The following is a 19,002-nucleotide window of genomic DNA, read 5'->3' on the forward strand; positions in this document are numbered from 1 at the left end:
ACCCTGTCAATAAAAATAAATTGTTATTGACAGAGCAGGAACTCAAAGGAATTTCTTGAAGCCTGTTTCTTAGATACACAATTTATGGCATTCAGACAAATTCACCAAAAATGTGTCGGGGAAAAATGTTTGGTTTTTATCTTTTCATATCAAAGATCTCATTATTTAAAATACTGTCAGGTTGTCTTTCATCTTCAGAGCTGGCAAGCATAGAAAAAGGTTCCAAATAAAAGCAGCCTTCCAAAATGTCACACTGATTATTCATCCACAAGGCAGCTACCTGAGGGTCAGCTAGATGACAAATGTCACAAGTCCGCTATGTGGTTTAGCATGTTGTTGTTTGAGAGGCTGGACAACAGCCTTTTCTATACATATTGCAGGAAGAGCCATATTGTAAAAGGCATACTCAGTGACTTTATCTCCTAACCTACAAATGTAAGTTTATGTTAATTTCTTTTGGTGGTTGATAAAGTACGGTAAAGGCTGGCATGAAGCCGCTAGGTTTTTCTCACATCACTTATTTCACATGTTGACATGTTCTGCAATTTCATCCATTATTTTTTCCCACTGTTTCCCCATACTTTGGCAGTGACAGCAGTCTATGAAAATTTATTGTAATAGATGGTTAGTCACATTTTGCGTATACAGAAACTTCTTCAAAGTTTTGAGATGTTCCCCAGTGTGTACCTTACCAACATTAATGAGGTATTGAGCAATAAAAGGAATGCATGTCAAATTGTAACTGATAACGGACAATGATTTACTTCCACTGACTTTACCAGTTTTTCTCTCTCAGGAAAATTTTTAGTGTATATTTTCATTACTATGGTATTCTCAGAAGAACAGGGAAATTGAGAGTATTTAATGTCTCTTGAAGGAATGCTTTCAACTGCTGAGAATGGAGGGGAAAAGCCATGGAAGTAATTTGCTACTGAATTTCTTTGTAATTACAGGGTTACGACACATGCAAAAACAATGAGTCTCCTTTTGAAATTTTACGTGGGTGAAAGGTGAAGACCAAGCTGAATTGGGTCACTTGTTTATTCTGATGATGATGACAAGCTTGAATATATAATAATCAAAAGAAGCCAGGAGCCGCACTGACATAAACGAAAATTAACACACCCCAAATTGCAGAAAAGCCTAAAATGCTTCAGAGTCTTTCTTATTCAGAAAGTTTCTGCATATACTGTAGCACCAGTAAAACTTGATAAAAAATCAAAACAGCTTTAATTATCCTCATATGTATGAATGACCATATAGCTTGTGTTGATATTAGGGCTCATAATGTTAAGATATTGTCTATCTTGGAAAGCTGGCAATAAGTGAATGTTTGATAATATACAATAAATTAAGCTGAATTAATGATTGCTGGCACAGGAATAAGGTTTTTGAAGAAGCCATTAAAGGGTGTACAGCTGACTTCTTAGTCCACTGGTGTTCTTTACCACACAGAGATAGGACAATTTCAGTTGAAATTAGGAGCTCTTTGTCAAAGAGATGGTGGATGAACCATCATGACAAGTCCAATGTCCTGCACAGGCCAAAAGAGTGTCACAGAAGATGCCCATATATGGGTTTATTTACAAATGTAAAGATGTTATTGATAGGATTTCCTCTTCTGAAAAATGAGAATCATGACTCTTTGTGAGCACAAGACATAATTGTTTCATAAAAAAACTTTTTTCTAGGTTTTTAGGAACAAAATAGTAGCTTCAGCCTACCTGGTTCACTGAGATTTCCATCACTTCATTTCCTCTCTTAGCACTCTAGGACTCCATATATTATCTCTTGTCCAAACACCTCAGCCAGAGATATCCTACATATTTGCCTACAAATTAATATGGAGGACAGAAGAACATAGCCATTATTTTAATCAGATGGACACATCACTAAAGCATTGCTTGAAAAAGCTGCTTCTATGCTGCAAATAAAACAGGGCCAGGGAGTAAGCTCAAGCACTAGATCACTAGTTGTCCATGTCACCTAATTGTTGACATGCTCCCTGGCATTGCTGAGTCAGCTAGCCTCCTCAGGCACAGTGCGAGGGATAGACAGGACTCTTTCTAGCAGGTATTATCAAAAAAATACACTAGATTAGATTCCCTCTGTCTCTCATATACCCCAAAGCTATCTCAGCAGACTTTGCTTATTAACCATTCTACAAGCCACTCTGTGGGCAAACAACATATATCCTTGGCTTTATGCTACAGAAGTACTTCTCTAATGGCTGCAGCACATAATTTCAGACACTATGAATCGAAAAAAGTCAGTATTTGTTTCACTACAAAATGAAATATCTGACCTTGCATGGAGTATTATCATTTAAATATGCCTGCCCACTAAGGAATGTTCATGTAAACTACAAAGACCTTGATTACTCCCATCCTCCGACTGCAGTTCAGATCCCATCACTTTGATATTTTGAAGGCACTAGATATGAGTCTCTAAAAATACTGAGTCAGCAAACTCTTGTGCTTCCTTCGGGAAGATGATCTAGATTTACAGTTCTGCAAACAAGAACAAAGCCTCGATGCTTGGATCTAAAGTATACATTGATTTCATATAATGATTATTTCTAGGACATAAGTGAGTCAAATTCATTTCTTTTGTTTTGATTTGATGAGACAGATTCAAGTATGATAAGGTAAGAAAGGAGCCTGTTTGTGTTCATATAGATTTAAATTGTAGGTGTCCCTTGGGGATGAAGAAGCAGGTTTTACCAGATTCACCAGATTTTGTGTAGTAAAGATATAGAGTCTCCATATAGCCAATGGAGAGAGGTCTATGAAGACCTCGAAGAAGATTCTCTGCGCCTGAATTAATCCCATTGACTCCTTACTGAAGGTCAGTAGAGAGTTTTTAATGACACTAGAGGACAGGGAAATTCAGTGAGTGCTTCAGAGTTACACTGAGAGCTTGTAGCCAAACCTAATATTAAATCCAGACTTCTGGGAGCCAAACGACTTCTGTACAAGATCTTGCTTTTTCATCAGCATGAAGACCAGAACCTTGATTAAAAGGTATCTAGGTAGACCTATAATGATAACTAGGGGTAAGAATACATCTTGAGAACACCTTCCAGGTGATCGTCAGACTGAGAAGTAATCAGTGTTACTGAACAGAAAAGAACATCATTTGAGGCTGAAAAAGGGTATCTGCTATGAATCAGTGAATTAGCATTTCCTTCTAGATAAAATATAATGGCAGCATGCCCAGTTTGTCATGGTGAACAAAATTATCTAATAGGCTTCTTTCACCTCTAATCATAAAAAGTCAATTATCTACTTTAACAATGGGGGGGGGGGGTGTTGACAAGGGCCAACAATAATAATGATGGACATAACCTTTTCACTTGCAGGGGTTTTTTGTAATTTACATATATAACATTTTTTGTAGCATTAAGAGTACTCAGAAATATGCTGAAAAGGTAATTGAAACAAGTCTAGATCTGTCTCTCATGTAAACATGTGGAGTGCAAATAGACAGAGGATGATTATCTGTAGCTTAAGTGGCTTTTATGATAATGGCATTTAAGCCTTATTTCATGTTCTCTGAGTTTATTTTTAAAAATCTGTTGTCTAAGAAGACAAATCACTCCTTGGGAGTTTTTCAGCCTTTTGATTAAGAACCACCCATCACCCCAAAAGCCCTGCAGCTGTTCTAGCAGAAAACTTAAAGGCCAAGTTATTATAAATATCAGGAATAATATTGTAATGATTGGATTTAAAGAGTATTTGTTTACTTGTTAGGATCCACTACATTCCTTACAATATAGTTCTTAAAAACTATAATAGGATCTCATTTAAGCAGCAGCTCAAAAGGCAAAGAACTCAATTCTCTTTTTCATTCAAAATATGCTTGGCTTTCATTTTGTGATATGAAGTATGAAATGAAGCCTGAAGCACAAAGATTAAAACATCCAACTATAACAAAAATGTCACCTTCTCAATATATCGTTTCCTGTTTCTTCTGATCCCAGTATTTCTTTCTTACAAAAGTATCTCTCTTTCTGTGTACAGACATCTGGGCCAGAGGCTTTCTCAACTATGGAAAAATCTAGTGGTATAGAGCCTAAGTACATTCCTTCTGCAATTTGCCTTAGTTACCTAGATATACCTATACCCACCAGTCCTGCAATAGGATGGTCAAACAGCATGCAAAGAAGTCCCTTTTTCCAGAAAACTCAGCCTAGCAGTAAATGTGGGTTTGCGGGAATAATTCTGTCACAAGAATTGACCTAATTAGAGCCTAAAGCAAAGAGCAAACTTTCCTTTGCCTACACGGCTCCCTCTCCTCCAGCTATCCTACACACACCCTTGCAAAACTCAGAAGTAATAATGTGTCCTCTCAAAGGCAAATTCTATTCATGTATTAAAAAAAGAAACCAGGAGAGTACAGCTGTACCGACCCACAACCATAGCCATTGTGTTCACAGCACTGTCAGCCAAAGACACAAAATGGAACCAGGAGGAGATCCTGGAAAGTGCTACATTAAGAGGCTGAGAAGGTGGTTTCTTGAAATGGGAAATTCACATAATGTTTCAAAGAGTTTACAACTACATTGAAGTTACTGAAATACAAAAGCGAAGATGGTTCCTAAGCTGCTAATGCCATGAGGCAATAATGAGACAGTAATTTTTGCATTATGACATCAGTTATTTAGAACAAGGTATGTGCCCTTCTCAAGATGTAAATCATATGATGAAAAAAGAAGATAGAATTCATTTTTCTGTATTCGTCTGTTTGCAATTTTTGAGAACAGGCTTTCTACTAAGCCTGCCATTTGTCTCGCTAGATGTGAATAACAAGATTAAAACTTCAAGGACTCCATCCTCAGCCAGTATATATTTGTGTACAAGGGTTGAGGCTTTGGCTTAAACTATTCAAAAGCCCATTTGTGTTTTAAAAATTCAAACAATTTTAATATTTTAATATTCCCCCTCGGGTTATTGAGAAAAATCAGATTTAATACTCACCAACCATCTGATTTATATAAATATCTTATAAACTTTAATACTGGTGCCTTTGCGCACTTAAAAGCCACATGGGATATAAGAACAGGGAAAAGTTGCACGGAAAGTCAGTGGGAAAAGATCTGGTTTCTTAGTTATAAAGCAATAAAGGGCATGCATTTAAAATTACATATTTTAATATTTCACATAACTTATACTGGATGCTGCAGAAAATGAGCACGTTGGTTTGGAGCTTTGCATGTGCTTGTTGATTGTAACAAATCCAGGTGGGGGGCCCTAGCTGTGTGCTCAGGCGCTGTGTGGTCAAGCATGCAGACTGAGGAAAAATCACCCCTCTGAACTCCAGCTCCACGAGCACTCCTGCTCTGCGTATTACTCGTATCTTTCACCTGCAGGATTTACCATCAAGGAACGTAACTGGGCTGTTGATTAGATTGATAGCAGTGAAGTCACTGTGACACTGGAAGGACAGAATTCACTCAAAATTCATCACCTGACCTGGACAAAATTCCTTCCTGCGTAGGGGGTTAATATGAAGTGAATGTTCTTTACAAGCTCCAGTGGAATCTTCAAAATAAGCCACAGGCTGGGGAATGCAGGAGGGAAGCCATTGGGGCTGGAGGCAAGAGGAAGCAGCGGGGCAAGGTGAAAGCATGCCGGGCAGGGCTTTACCAGCAGCAGCCCCGTGCAGTCCTTGAGGATGCGATTGCTCCTTGTGCTCCCCTTGAGTTGGAAAAGAAAGCTGGGAGGTGTCTGAGGGCCTTTTGGCCAAGCCCCAGGACAGTCTCTGCAAGGAAGAGGACGGACAACAACGAGCTGACACAAGAGCTTGACGCTGGGGAGAGCAATGCAGCAGGAGCTGAGGGAAGAGGTCAAACCATTACCATTACCTGACATCATCTTTTACTGTATTACGTCATTTTATTGTAGAAGGGTCTTTTTTCTGGGGTAGACCCTTTTATTTTGTGCCGTGTGAACTGAGGGGCAAATGCAAAGCCCTGTGCTGAAAGCTGTCGTTGACCCAAGAGTGAAAAGGCAAATAGCTGCAAAACGCTGACAGCCACAAAACGTGACCGGAGTCAGATCCTGTAGCGGTGGTTCAACCCATGCAGACCCCTGGCTGTGTTCAGACTGACACTGCGTCCTGATGTCACTTTGGAAACTAAATGCATTTAAAGCAAGCCAAAAGAAACCAACTCTTATCACAGAACAAGCGTATCCCCAGACAGCACTGTAGTGATACAGCTATGCTGGAGCCATGACACAGGACTGGCGAAGCTTTCCCATGATGACAAGCCCTCGGCTTGACACTCCCTCTGGAGCGCTCGTGGCTGGAGAGGCAAGGGGAGCCAGGGGAGGGGTGGCCCATGGAAAGGCAGAAGCAAGGGGCAGCCTCTGCACCATGTCCTCCAGCTTCTTCCACTCATCTCGAGCACTGCCATCGCAGCAGCTGGGGCCTGTTCATGCTCTTTGGAGAGAGGATGGCAGTCCCTTGGGTCTGCCAGCTGTAAGTGCACCTTCAACTGCAGGGTATCCACATCAGGGGAAGCTGTAGTAACCAGAGAGGTAGCCACAGCTACAGGGAGGAGGGGAATCACAGAACCACCAAAAATGAAAAGGAGCTTAAAAAGTTGTTTAATTCACCCTCCTCTCCCTCTTTCAAAGGCAGGATCAAATTAAAATCTACTCATGATAGACGTTTGCCTCCCTATCCTAAAGGAGTTTCTAATTATGGAGAATGCACAGTTTCCTTAGTCATTTATTTTTGCCTTTCTTCAGTCTTTACCATTAGACATTTTTTTCCCAACATCCCACCTAAAGTGGGAAATTTAAGCTCATAATTTCTGATTTTACCCACAGCAGACAGCGAAGCACTTTTCCGCATCTTCACTGACATGTCTGAGGCCTCTAGGACATCTTCCAGAAGCTTCCTCTACTCGAGAGTGGGAATGGCAGGCAGATGGCAAATGACTTACACAGAAAGCTTGTGCATTGGTCCGGTGCATCCAAGTCTGAAAATATAAGACAGATATAACATCAGGATAATCCATCAGGCAGAAAGCCATGGACTTGTACTTGGGTACTAGGAACAATGGTTTTAATAGGAAAATTGAGCACATAGTAAAAATGAGAAGAATCCAACCATTTTATTGAACTCTGTGCTACAGAATTGACCTTAATCTACTGTATAGAATCTCCCTGTTGCCAGTGGAATAGTGGTGTATGATCTGTAACTTCTTAACCCAAATAGCAATGCATAGTTTCTGACATATGTTTATCAATTTGATCTTCAACAGCAATAAGCACTGAATCAAGATGATGTTTCAGTCTGAAAAGCATACCTGGGCATTATCTCATTTCTCATCTATCTCAGCTCATCCCCACATAATTTGGAAATTGCTCAGTGACACTAATTATACCCAATTTATTAATAGGCATTTGTAAAGAAAAGTACAGCAAAACATCTATAGAATTTTCCATTCCCTCTTGCTTCTAAATTTTTAATTCATGCTTTAGTATACTTCTTACTTGACTAATTTCAACCTTTTCTTTAATTTAAATCTTCTTACAAATGCTCCAAATACAGGAAAAAAATTACATGGGAAAGCCAAAATTCTTTGTCCTGTATGTGTTTTCCCAGACCAGCAGTTAAAGGGGCTGGGAATGGCAATGCTTAGTTCTGATAAACTATTGCTCCATGTGCAATTTTGTGTGCACCGCTCTCGCTAGACCCATGCGTGAAGATGGAAGAGGTGATTAGCACATTGGCCAAGCTTTTTGTCCCGTAAGTGTTTTATCGACAGAAAATGTCTAGATAATTCTCCAAAGCAGGCAAAATATTAACTTGCTGTAACTTCTTATTAGCTCAGGTGTGGCTAAGTACACTGCACACCGAGTCCTAGATTCTTCCCTGCTAACTGAATCATAAAACTGAGGTTTCCTATACAGGCAGTAGAGAAATATAGGACCCTCCAGAGTGCAGCATGAAAATCACTCACTAATTGCCTATTGGCTTAATTGAGGAATTAAAGGCAATTTTAGTCCTATCTTTGTCACTTCAGCTAACCCAAAGCTCTAATTATGTAGGCCTGAGAGGAATTTAAGGAATATGATCTCCTACAGACACTTTTGAGGCCCTTAATCTGCATACAGTGATACCAACCATCTTTTCCTGCACAGCTTGTTGCAAAAAACAATAAAGCCATAGCTTTACTGTACTGAGCCTTAACTGCAGCTTACCAGTTGCACTGATATCTCTACTACATTGTATTTACGACACAGTATGGTAATCCAGTACTTTTCTTCTGCAGTAGTGTTGGAGTAGCATGAGCAGAAAAACAGTTCTGAAACAAAGGAAAACAGAAATTATTTTAAAGAAAATTTCCCTCTTTCTGGAAGGAAATGGAGAGCAGAAATGCAGACATACCAATTATGTAAGCGACAAACCATTTTTTTATAGGTTGTCAACAGGTATAATTGGGCCTGACAACCCACCTTCAAAGCCTGAGACTAATTTAGTACAAGCAAGGGATCTGTAGGGGAATATGGAGTTTCCCACAGCAAGGTCACCTCAGAAGTGCTTGACACTGACAGTAACCCAAAGCCGTTACCAGCTGGCAGTCAGCTCAGCGACTTGGGCAAAATAAGTGGATGGTCTCAGCTCGGTTTCCAGTTGTAAGGTGGCCACAGTGGGGAAATCTCCCTTATACTTAACAGCAATAGGCAGCTACACCAGCATGGCTTCATACGCTTCTCTGCGAGCGAGGCAGGGATGGGAAGTGTGCCTTCAGCGGGTAGTCACAGACAGACAGCTTGCACCTGGCCAGCTGTGCCGTGCCAGCCTTATAGCAGACTAACCAGTAATGTCCACACAACTTATTTGCAAACGCAGAATTTGGAGCATTAGTATTTATTTCCATTTGCAGCATTTATCTCTCATCACCCTGAGTACCTACACAGCATTTTTACCAAAAAAGGAAAACATCAGCTTCATGAAGAAACCCTCATTTTATGTATTCCGACCACATATGGGCAAAAAAGACAAAACCCAGTCAGCTTCCCTAAAGAAAATACAACACAGGCTCACAAATCTGACAGGGAATTTGGTTTGTAAAAGCACTACCAAGATAATACAAGTCACATTGTTTTTATAGCTAGGATATTGCATTCTGCTGCCGAGCCAGCTGCAGTCGGACCCCGCTTGGACAGCAGATGGTGTCCTACTGTAACACTAAGCTACCGTGCTCAAAGAGGAATCTTAAACTAGCCTTTAAAATGCTCTCCAATTTCCATTTAATTACTTTAATTGGCTTTATAGACTACAGAATAAAAATGATGGACCTGTTTAAACACTAGGCTGAATTTAAAAGATCAACATGTCAAAAAGAGTGACTTTGAAGCATAGCTCTTATTTCAGAGACTATTTTCCAATATTTAAAGGAAGTTTTGAAGAACGTGATCAGTACCACTTAGGTGCCTGAGTGGTCCTTTTCTAAGGCACCACACACAAAAAAGTGTTAAGGATCTCTCTGAGGGTCAGGGGAGTCAGATGTCTCATGCTTAACAACTGTGCCTTTGAAAATTTTCTTCTTACAGTATATGTTATCTGCATATAATAATGAGAAATCTAAACTTATAACTGTTCTGGTAAAGGCAATGCAAAAACTTATGAGCTTACATGGGAAAGGACCATTTTTTTTCTTCTATGTTGTATAACATCTTGTGCAGTGGGCATCTGGTCCCCATTGGAGCTCTCAGATACCAACTTAGTACAAATAAAAATCTGTAGGTATTAAATTTATCCTTGATAAATGACATGCTGTTGCTGTGATAAAGCTAAAGGAAATAATTTAATGCTTTCAGTCTGCATCCAAAGCCATTTTTCCTTGTATGGTTGTTTTTTCCCTGCTCTTTGGGATCTGCAGAAGCTCCCAGCACTTTGTGACTAATGAGGTGAACTGGATGATGAACAGAAATCTGTTACATTAAGGAGCTACAAGTCTGCCTGTGCCACTGGACTTGAGGAAGTGGGTAGGTACGTATAAGAGATCCTTACAGGCTTGGAGCTTCTTCAAATGTTGCACAGAACCTGACTCATGACCGAGCCTGATCTAAAACTACTCCTCCAGTAATTCCCCTTTTGCATCACTTACCCGAATCACAGCCCGGGCTGCTGCAGGGTCCAATGCATTGCTGAGCAGGCCGGCATGACTCAGCTTTGGGTTATCCAGAGTCTGCAAGCCTAGGTTGAATTTACTGTCACTGGGAGGGCAAAATTTGTTGGGAATAGTTTTGTCATTCATACTAGGAGGTGATGAAATCTTTGCCTGCTGGAGCAGATCATCATCATCTTGCACAGCTAAACCCAGGCTGGGGCAGAAGAGTCGTAAATGGTGTTATTTGCACAGTCATCATTGAATCATATTTTTCCTTTTTCACAGAGACCCTTGTAAAATTCTACTCTCTTTCTGCTGCTTTCAGAAGAAAACAATTGTTCCTCTAGCCCCAGGTTACAGGTGTAGTCTCACCTATTTTGGTGAGATTCTTCATCTGAGAAAGTACTGTTGACCTGATCCCTTAGAGAAATAGCCATACGAATGAGATACCTGGTTTTCAGAGAATGCTTTTATTTTCTTCCTCATCCTAGATATGACAGAGGATGCAGAGGTCAATATTCTCAAAAAACATTTGCATAACCTCTCCGAAAGCAATAAAATGATGAAACCCAGAATCTGCAAATTGTGGTGATTTGTAGTGCTTTGATTTATAGCCCTGTTGGGTTCAGAGTGAATGATTTCTACAGAGACCAGTCCCTCTAATCGGAATTTTACAAGAAACGGATGTGCTAAAAGAAACAGAAAGCTAACAGGGCTTCTGGTTACATTTTCAGCCTGATTTATAGAGCTGTAAAACTCTCTGTATCAGGGAGCTGACACCAATTTCTAGAGAGCTGTGAACATTTGTTTTCATCTGATTTTCCTGCAGGGTTTCTAGGCCCGCTTCATTTACAAAAGACCCCAGTGAAATCCATGTCAGGTGTTAGAGAGTGTGGGATGCTGGTGTCACAAGTGAGCTGGCAGCAAAGCAGAACCAGCTCTGTAGCTAAGCAAAAATAAATAAGTCCTGGGAGTGTCTGTTTTGGGGACAGAAGCGTACTTCTAAGGATTCAGGAGTGGAAATGAAGCTGAGGCAGGAGCAGGCATTTGCCAGGGCTGAAATGGCTAAGGGAGGTCTGCTCTGGCATGGCGAGGGATGCTGTACAAGTGAGCGGTCCCCAAGCTGAAGGCAAGCAGGTGGAGAAGACAGAAAGCCAAGTCTGGTGCTGCTGCAGCTGTGCCACTGCAGCATAACCACAGCTAACAGAGGCAAATGCCACCCACATGCAGATGCATTCAGAAAGCAGAGGAGCAAGGCTGTGAGAAGACAAAGACCTGCAGAGAAAGAACGGTGAACGAACCAGGGACAGGAGGTACAGCCTGGTCAAGGCTGCAGCCATGGTTAGTGCCCACACACAACACAGGGATATAGTAAGACTGGCCAGATGGACAGAGAATGCACAGAATCCTTCAGCAGGGAGCGAGTGGCAGAAGTGCCATGGCCAGACTCCCCTGGGGACCCCTCGAGGGCTGGGCTGCAGACAGGGACATGCACTTAGAGGCAGTGCCCATGGCCACTCACAACAGTAACATGCCATGAGGAGAACCAAACCAAACCAGCACATCCACCAAGCCAGGTGCAACGCCCAAAGATGCGAGAGAGAAAGCAGAGAGGAGCAGGACAAGGCATGGGTCAGACGCAAGGATCAGGAGAGGAGACACGTGAGCAAACTCTTGGGCAAGAGCAGGTAGATCACCAGGAACCTTCCCCCTGGAGGTGGGCTGTGATACACAGTAAAACCTCCACCTGCCTCTCTGAGGGTGCAAAACTATTTGACCTACAGCAGGAAAGAGCTCCATGGCTCAGATCTTGCCAGTTCTGCTCCTTCTTATAGCTAGAAATGTATAGAAATGTTTGGCTTGTATTTTCACGCCCAAAATGAAGGTAATATAAAAGTTAGAACAAAATAATCTGAGGCCTCTTTCAAGAGGGCAAGTTGTCCCTTTCCAGAAAACAAAACATGTATCATCAGAGGTTATTATGGGTGCCTGAACCAGTATCCTCTCCAAAGAGAGCTGCAGGAGATTCTAGTGGAAAGGAAAGTAGGAAATTACTTTAAACCAGCACTTCCAAGCATAGTGGATCTTCAGACCTAAGGCCCTGATCATTCCATGTCCTGAGGCTCATTGTGTTCCAGGACACTTAGCAGGGTTGGGGGCAGGCACTACCTTGCCCAGCTGGCAAAGGTTTTAGGATCAAAGCCTGAGGTATTTATGTGTTGGCTAACAGGCTAGCATAAAATAGCAGGTTCTGCTGACATAGCATTTAAGAAAATGTTCTTACCTTGTTATGCTGTTTAAAGAAACCCTATCGGTTACTTTATTATAAAAAAATATTAAATATTAAATATATTATTTTATAAAATGGTTTAGTAGTATGCCTGTGTTACTTTGTTTTTAGAGTATCAAATTAAAAAACAGTTATTAATTAATAAACCAAGGTGTATTTTATTGCACTAATAAGTGCAGCTCTAAAAATTTATTACCACTTTCCAAGGATTTACTTCCTTTATTTAAAAAAATGTATTGGTGTCTTAAATTAATTATAAAGATCAAACTTACAGGGAGAGGCCCTGATCCAGCAAACACATATGCTTATGAGTAATTTAACTGCATGAGTAACTTCATAGAATTCAGTGGGTGAGAGAGAAGCTGTGATCCGTGGAGTTCCTAATGTGGGTAAAGTTATTCATGGGCACAACTGTTTGCAGGACTGGAGCCAAATATAACACATATACAATTTCCCATCTAGAAGAAAAGGCAAATGAATACATAGTAAAAAGCAATTACATGTTATTGAATGTTCTAACAACTATATATTCGATAATAAGTGTATTAACGCGAATTTCAGTTCAAAGATGCACAGGGCCTACCTATAATTGATGGATAATAAATGAAGAGGTAGAATGAAACGAAAAAGTGAAAAGAGTGTAACTCTTCGTGTCTGAGTTTCTCTCTAATTGAATTGTTTCTTAGATGCAGTAAGTATACACAGGAAATACGCAAACACAAAAAGAATGAGGCTGCACTCAGCTACCGTCTTTGGACACCAAATGCAGGCGTTATGCTGCCCAAAGAGCACTTGTATTGGTCTCTCAAATGTTTCAAAGCACCTAAGGCAGATGCTTAGATGCCCAGTGTGATCTCTAAGTGAGAAGCAGGCACCTTTAAAGAATAAGTTCTAAAAAGCCTTGTACCACACTCAGGACCCTGCCACAGAAATTACCTATTTATATTGATAACCACTAGCTGGACTGTTAAAACAGAGCCAGGTTTCTCCTGTTTCTGGTTCTCTCTATGTTCCCCTTGGCTGTGCACTGTGTGCTGTAGAGGGACATGGCTTCTGCAGGGAGAAGTGGGGCAATGCTTCAGACCTCAGCAGGGGAAGAGGACAGTGCCCTGGGAGGTGGGTACATTGGCTTTGAACTCTTCAGGAGAGAATGGAAGGAAGCTCTGCTTGCTCTGAGCTAGGCTGTTGTGTTCTGTCCCAACTGTATTTTTTTAAGACAGTGATGCTGACTGACTTGCCTGATGCTGAATTCAGAACCTCTCAGCAGCTGAGTACAGACTGAGTGTCTCCACAACCCTCACTTTGAGCTGAGCTTCCTTGGGAGGGAATTACGTAGCTGCTCAGTTTCTGGCTTTGAGGAAGCGCTGTTACGCCTGTAGGAAACTGCACTGTCCAACCCACCAGCTGGCTGAGATGGTGCCGAATTGCTCTCTGAGATTTAGATAACCGTAGTTTACCTGTGCTCCAAGACAAGCAGAACCCAAGTGGCCAACAGCTCTCCCACGGCGCTGAAACCCTGCAGTTGGGAGAGACTGGATAAATCCCTTTTTGGCCTGTCCTTCTTATTGAAATATGAGCGAATACCTCAGCCCCCCTGGGCTGCACTGTGGTAGCATTAAGCACTCTGCAAGTTCTCCTTATGAATTGCCAGTAAAGTAGACAGTTTGCAAATGTTTATGTTCCTGCACTTATTTTGCCTCTATGAAATAAATGCCGCTGCCAGGCACAACACAATGCACCCAGTGTCTTCTGCAACGTTCTTGCTGCTATTCACTGTAAACGGCATCTGTAGGGATGTGTTTATAGCTCTTCACCTCCCTGCTCCCCACCTGTGCTTTGGCAGTCTCTACACGGAAGATGTGATCGCTTTGTTTGCCCACAAGATATCCACTTCTGTCCTGCTGCACGCTAACTGGCTATTTTTCCTTTGCATTTTTCTCTCCAGGTTCATTTCTCTGAGATTGCTCTCCCCTCTGGATGTCCTTGGCTCTCAAACATCCTGCTCATCTCCTGGAGGTACATCTACTCTGGATACTACCACAGTATAGTAGGAATATTACCAAAGGTGCAATTATTTTGACAGGCCTTTCTTCCTGGTGCATGCTTTAGATGCATACTGCTGATGACTGGGTCCTTTGTTCATATGTGTAATATGTAAAGTATACAAATGCTTTCTGTTTATGCATGAGGAAAAGAACATGAACAAGCCTTAGCAATCCCTTATTTCTCACTTGCAATTAGACTACAATAAAACATCCTATTCATATTAACAAAGAGTTTTGTGAAAGGGTAAGTCCCACTCTTTTCATGGTGGCATTGTCACCTCACAGAGTTCAGTCTGCTATGGCTTTCTAACTGCCCCGCCCTTGCAACCTCTATTTTGCTACTGCAACCATTAGCAAGGTCATAGCTCTAAATCCCATCAGGCAATATGCCATAAAGTGTTTTGTGACACATAGCCAAGAGGGCCCTCTGTCACATAAGGGGAGAGATGAGGAATAGGAATAAGGAAGAACAGATAAGCTAGTTCCACCTCTAAATGCCTCAAAATGTGAAGCCACTTAGGCAGGTACAACCATTTTACAGGCTAATCAGGTGCTCATTACAGGTCTGAACATGCTCATACCTGTGTAAGCAGCGCTGCTGCTGCCACTGAGCTTATATTCAGGCTAAACACTCATGGAGGATGCAGGGAGCTCCATCTGAAGGGAGCAGCCAGTAGAGATAAGGATTAATCATAGCTGGAACAGAGAAGAGCTTGTATTGCTTTCTACTAGCTCATCCAAAATAGTGCCCCTTCTGGTTTTTTTCCCCCTTTGTGCAAGGATTGCTTTACTGTTTTTTGAATGTCAGCTAACTTTGCTTATCAGTACCCAAAAAGCAAGTCCCTGCAGGGTCCCCACTGACAAATGCTGCCAGGCAGTCATGCCCTTTCCTCTGCTCTGAATGTGGTAATTAGAGAGATGCAATTTTCCAGTAGTGCTTGACAGCCTACATCAAAGGCACAGAAACTGTTTCTGGACATTGAAAAGATAAAATTCTAATACTAACTGATGCCTCCTTCAGTTTTTATTGCGGTTCAATGTAAACAGATGCTGCTGGTTTTGAAGTATATGTTCAGATCTGCCAGAGTATATATATTGCAGTAGTGATATCTACTGTAGTAAACTCTGATAATTACCATCATGGGTATATACTTGATTCAATCATCTCTATGACATTAGCTGTATGTGTGCTTACACATTCACAGATGTCTGTCTTTACGTGTACATGCATACAAATACAAACACATGCAAATGAATTAAATGGAAACTGTAATCCAATCTTAACCAGGGTTTTAAATTAATCATAATACATACACACACTTACAAACATCGGGCTATATTTAAGTTTCACATAAGCAGTGTAGAACTATTATCTTCTGTGGAGCTCTGCAGTTCATGAGTCAGACCCAAAGCCTGTTAGTTAGCCGGTGGAAAGACGCCACTGACTTTATTGGGCTTTGGACCAGACCCGAAGCCAATGGTTAATTGTCTCATATAATATAACTTTCCCTTCCAGCAAACTTAAGATAAACTTAGATTCTAATTCCAATAACTCTCTATAATTTTTTCCAAACAAATTCCTTATGGAATGGAAATGCCCGTTCTTGTTCTGGGCATTTTTCAATGCTTTCGCATTTGTTTTGAAAATTGATTCAGTCATGTTAAACATTATGCAAGCTTGAAAATGATCACAGTCTCCAACTATCCAAAGTGAAATTCTCATACATTCAAAGCTCAGAAATAAATGTCATTAGAAACTTCAAACTTGGCTGGTATTAAAGCCATCTTTGAGGAAGGGAAATCAATTCACATTTGAAGAAATTCAGCCTAGTGTTTTAGAAAGCAAGAACAGTTTAGGTTTACATGTCCATCTCAGCTTTCTCATTTTATTACATGCCCTGTGCAACTTTCTATTTTCTTTCCAGGTTTTTTGACTTGGATTGATTTTGAATATGTACTTAAAAGATGCAATTATTTGGAGGGGAAATGAACATGCCTGCACCAAGCTTCTTGAATTAAAGCTTTCTAAAGATCTGCATTTGAGCTCCAAGCTAATAAGGCTGTTAAGTTCATCCTAATTTAGGTATCATAGCTGACAGAAACGCAGTTAAAGGCATTTCATTTTTAAGAAATTACTCCTGAAGAGCCTTTTTACTAAACATGCTGTCCATCCTCCTTTGAATAACATCTAAACTAAAATTCTGAGTTAAAAGCTCATGTCTAAGCTTCCTGAATGTAGGTATTGGATATGCTGTTCATACCCAGGCTGTCTATAAAAAGAATGTGGCTGAAGTTTTTTAGGCTGTGCTCATTACTAAAGGAAGTTTGCATTTGGATTACTATCTATATCAATACAGCTGTTACCTGATAAAATCGCTGTTGCAGAGCCATGTTGCCTTCTGGTGCTAGAGGCTCTCAGCTGCTGCAGGGGACTGGAGTTCGGGGTCCTGGCTAAAAGGCAACAGGGAACATCTCTGTTCCATAGCCCACAGGCTCTGCATAGTCTTGTAGGTGCCCCAGAGGCAGCAATTAATTCAAGACAATGAATGCTTAAAGTGTTAAAAGTGTTTCAAAACCACTGACTCCTGTTTCTTTCTGTGTCTATTCTATTGCCACAGCACATATATCATATTTTGCAACCCTTTTCTTGGTTTTATAAATAGAATTTAGAGTGTACTATTTATGTAGCCCTCTACCCAAAGAGAGGATTGACAATGTCACAGAAAGAAAAATCTCTGGTCAGACTGACAACATGTACGACATCCCACTGTCTCTTCTTGTGGTACACCACAAACGCAGCTTTCACAGTAAGTCCAAAGCTTGTTACAAGGTTTTGAAAAGCATTTATGGCTTTTAGTGAGTAGAATGTGAGGAGCAGATGCTCCCCAGGACTAATGCACACAAGCTTGCCGTAATGTGAGGGCAAGTCTCAAAGTCCCAGAAAAAAAGAAAAATCTCTTCCAGTCCTTTGCTGATGTAAATGGGAACAGGTCCATTGGCTTACATCTAAATGTACTTACAGTGTAAGACATTCACCCCTTCAGTTTTAAAGCACCCTATCCGTACTTCTGTATTTGTGTTAACTGGTATTTGCACAATAATACCCAATGCACACAAAACATTGCATCAAAAGAAAGTTGCTCCTTCCCTCCAGCTTGTCTTTTGGGAATAATTACCTTTTTCTCCATTCCTGAGAGCTTCCCTGCACTGCTTGCAGTCTTCCAGTTAACATTATTTTGTCATCCTTTGCTACCAGACCTCTTTCCTTCCCACTGCCACTTCCTTTCTCTCTGGCATGCAAAGGGAGCCTGAGTCATAGTGAAACCTCTAAATACTGGCTCCCCTGGGTGCTCTTTCTCTTTCTACCCCTACATTGGGCAGCAACAGTGGTGGTCACAGGGTCTTGAATGTGTTTGTTGTTGTACGGTCCCTCTTTCTCTGATGCACATTGAGTGCACATCCCACCCTGCCTGTTGCTGTGTGTCCAATACAAAACACCTACAACAAAAGTGTTACTCAGTCAGGCTGAAAAGAACATTTAGATTGGGCTGCATCTTTTTACACCTGGGTCCCAGGATCTCAGTCCTGCCTGATGCTGATCATCCTGACCCCACTGCCCTATTGTCTTTGATGAGAGTGGAGCACAGACACAGAATCACTGTCAGGTCTTGAGCATTGCTCCTCCAAAACTCCCTGCCAAGGTTTGCCTTACAGCTCACTAGCAAGGCCTGAGTCTACTATTTAACTGACTAGCTTTGATCATTGTCTGACTGTATGCAAGAGGTTTGTTTCTCTTCCACATGGCTAAGCAAGATGAAATGCTAAGAATTATGTTCACACCATCATGAGAATCAGTTGTTGGCTGAGGGAACTCCATACCACACCAGGCAACAGCACAAAGGTGAGCCGGTTGTAGGCATTCACTTCCCAGTAGGAGTTTCGCTCTGTGCTGCGGTGAGGTCCTCGGCTGAGGCCACTTCCCGAGATGAAAAGGACAGCTTTGCACGGTGGATTTATTGCACATTCCTGGTCACACGAGGGAGACTGTGTCCAGGTAGCTGCCTCTCTTGCTCTCCCTTTAATCACTGCAGGGTGGGAACTGGATCCAGCCTGGAGGGATAAAAGATCTCCGAGATGAAGAAGTACAATGGAGCGGAGTTAATGTCAACCGGTTTACTGTTGTAAGCAAATCACTACCACATCTCTCTGTGCAGCATGTTACAATTTACTACTCGTAGTTAAATGAGTCAGAGCTGTTGCTTCTGGTTCTGCCTCCAGCCTCTCCTGCCGCAGAGCTGGACAGACAATGGGTCCGTGTTGCAAAGGGGCCTCGGGCCAACCCCAAGGAGCTGCGTGTTGCAATGCCCATTATTGCAATGCCTCATTTTTAGGCCTCCTGCTGTGGAACAGATTGCTCAGGCCAGGGACAGACACCACTGTGCTTCACACAAGGTGTGGAGAGAGTTAAAAGCTAAGGAAAGGAAAATGGAAAATTCAGGAATCTACATACTCCTTGGGTTAGAATACATATATAT

The sequence above is a fragment of the Falco punctatus genome (assembly GCF_963210335.1).
Source record: "Falco punctatus genome assembly, chromosome: 1".
NCBI lineage: Eukaryota > Metazoa > Chordata > Aves > Falconiformes > Falconidae > Falco > Falco punctatus.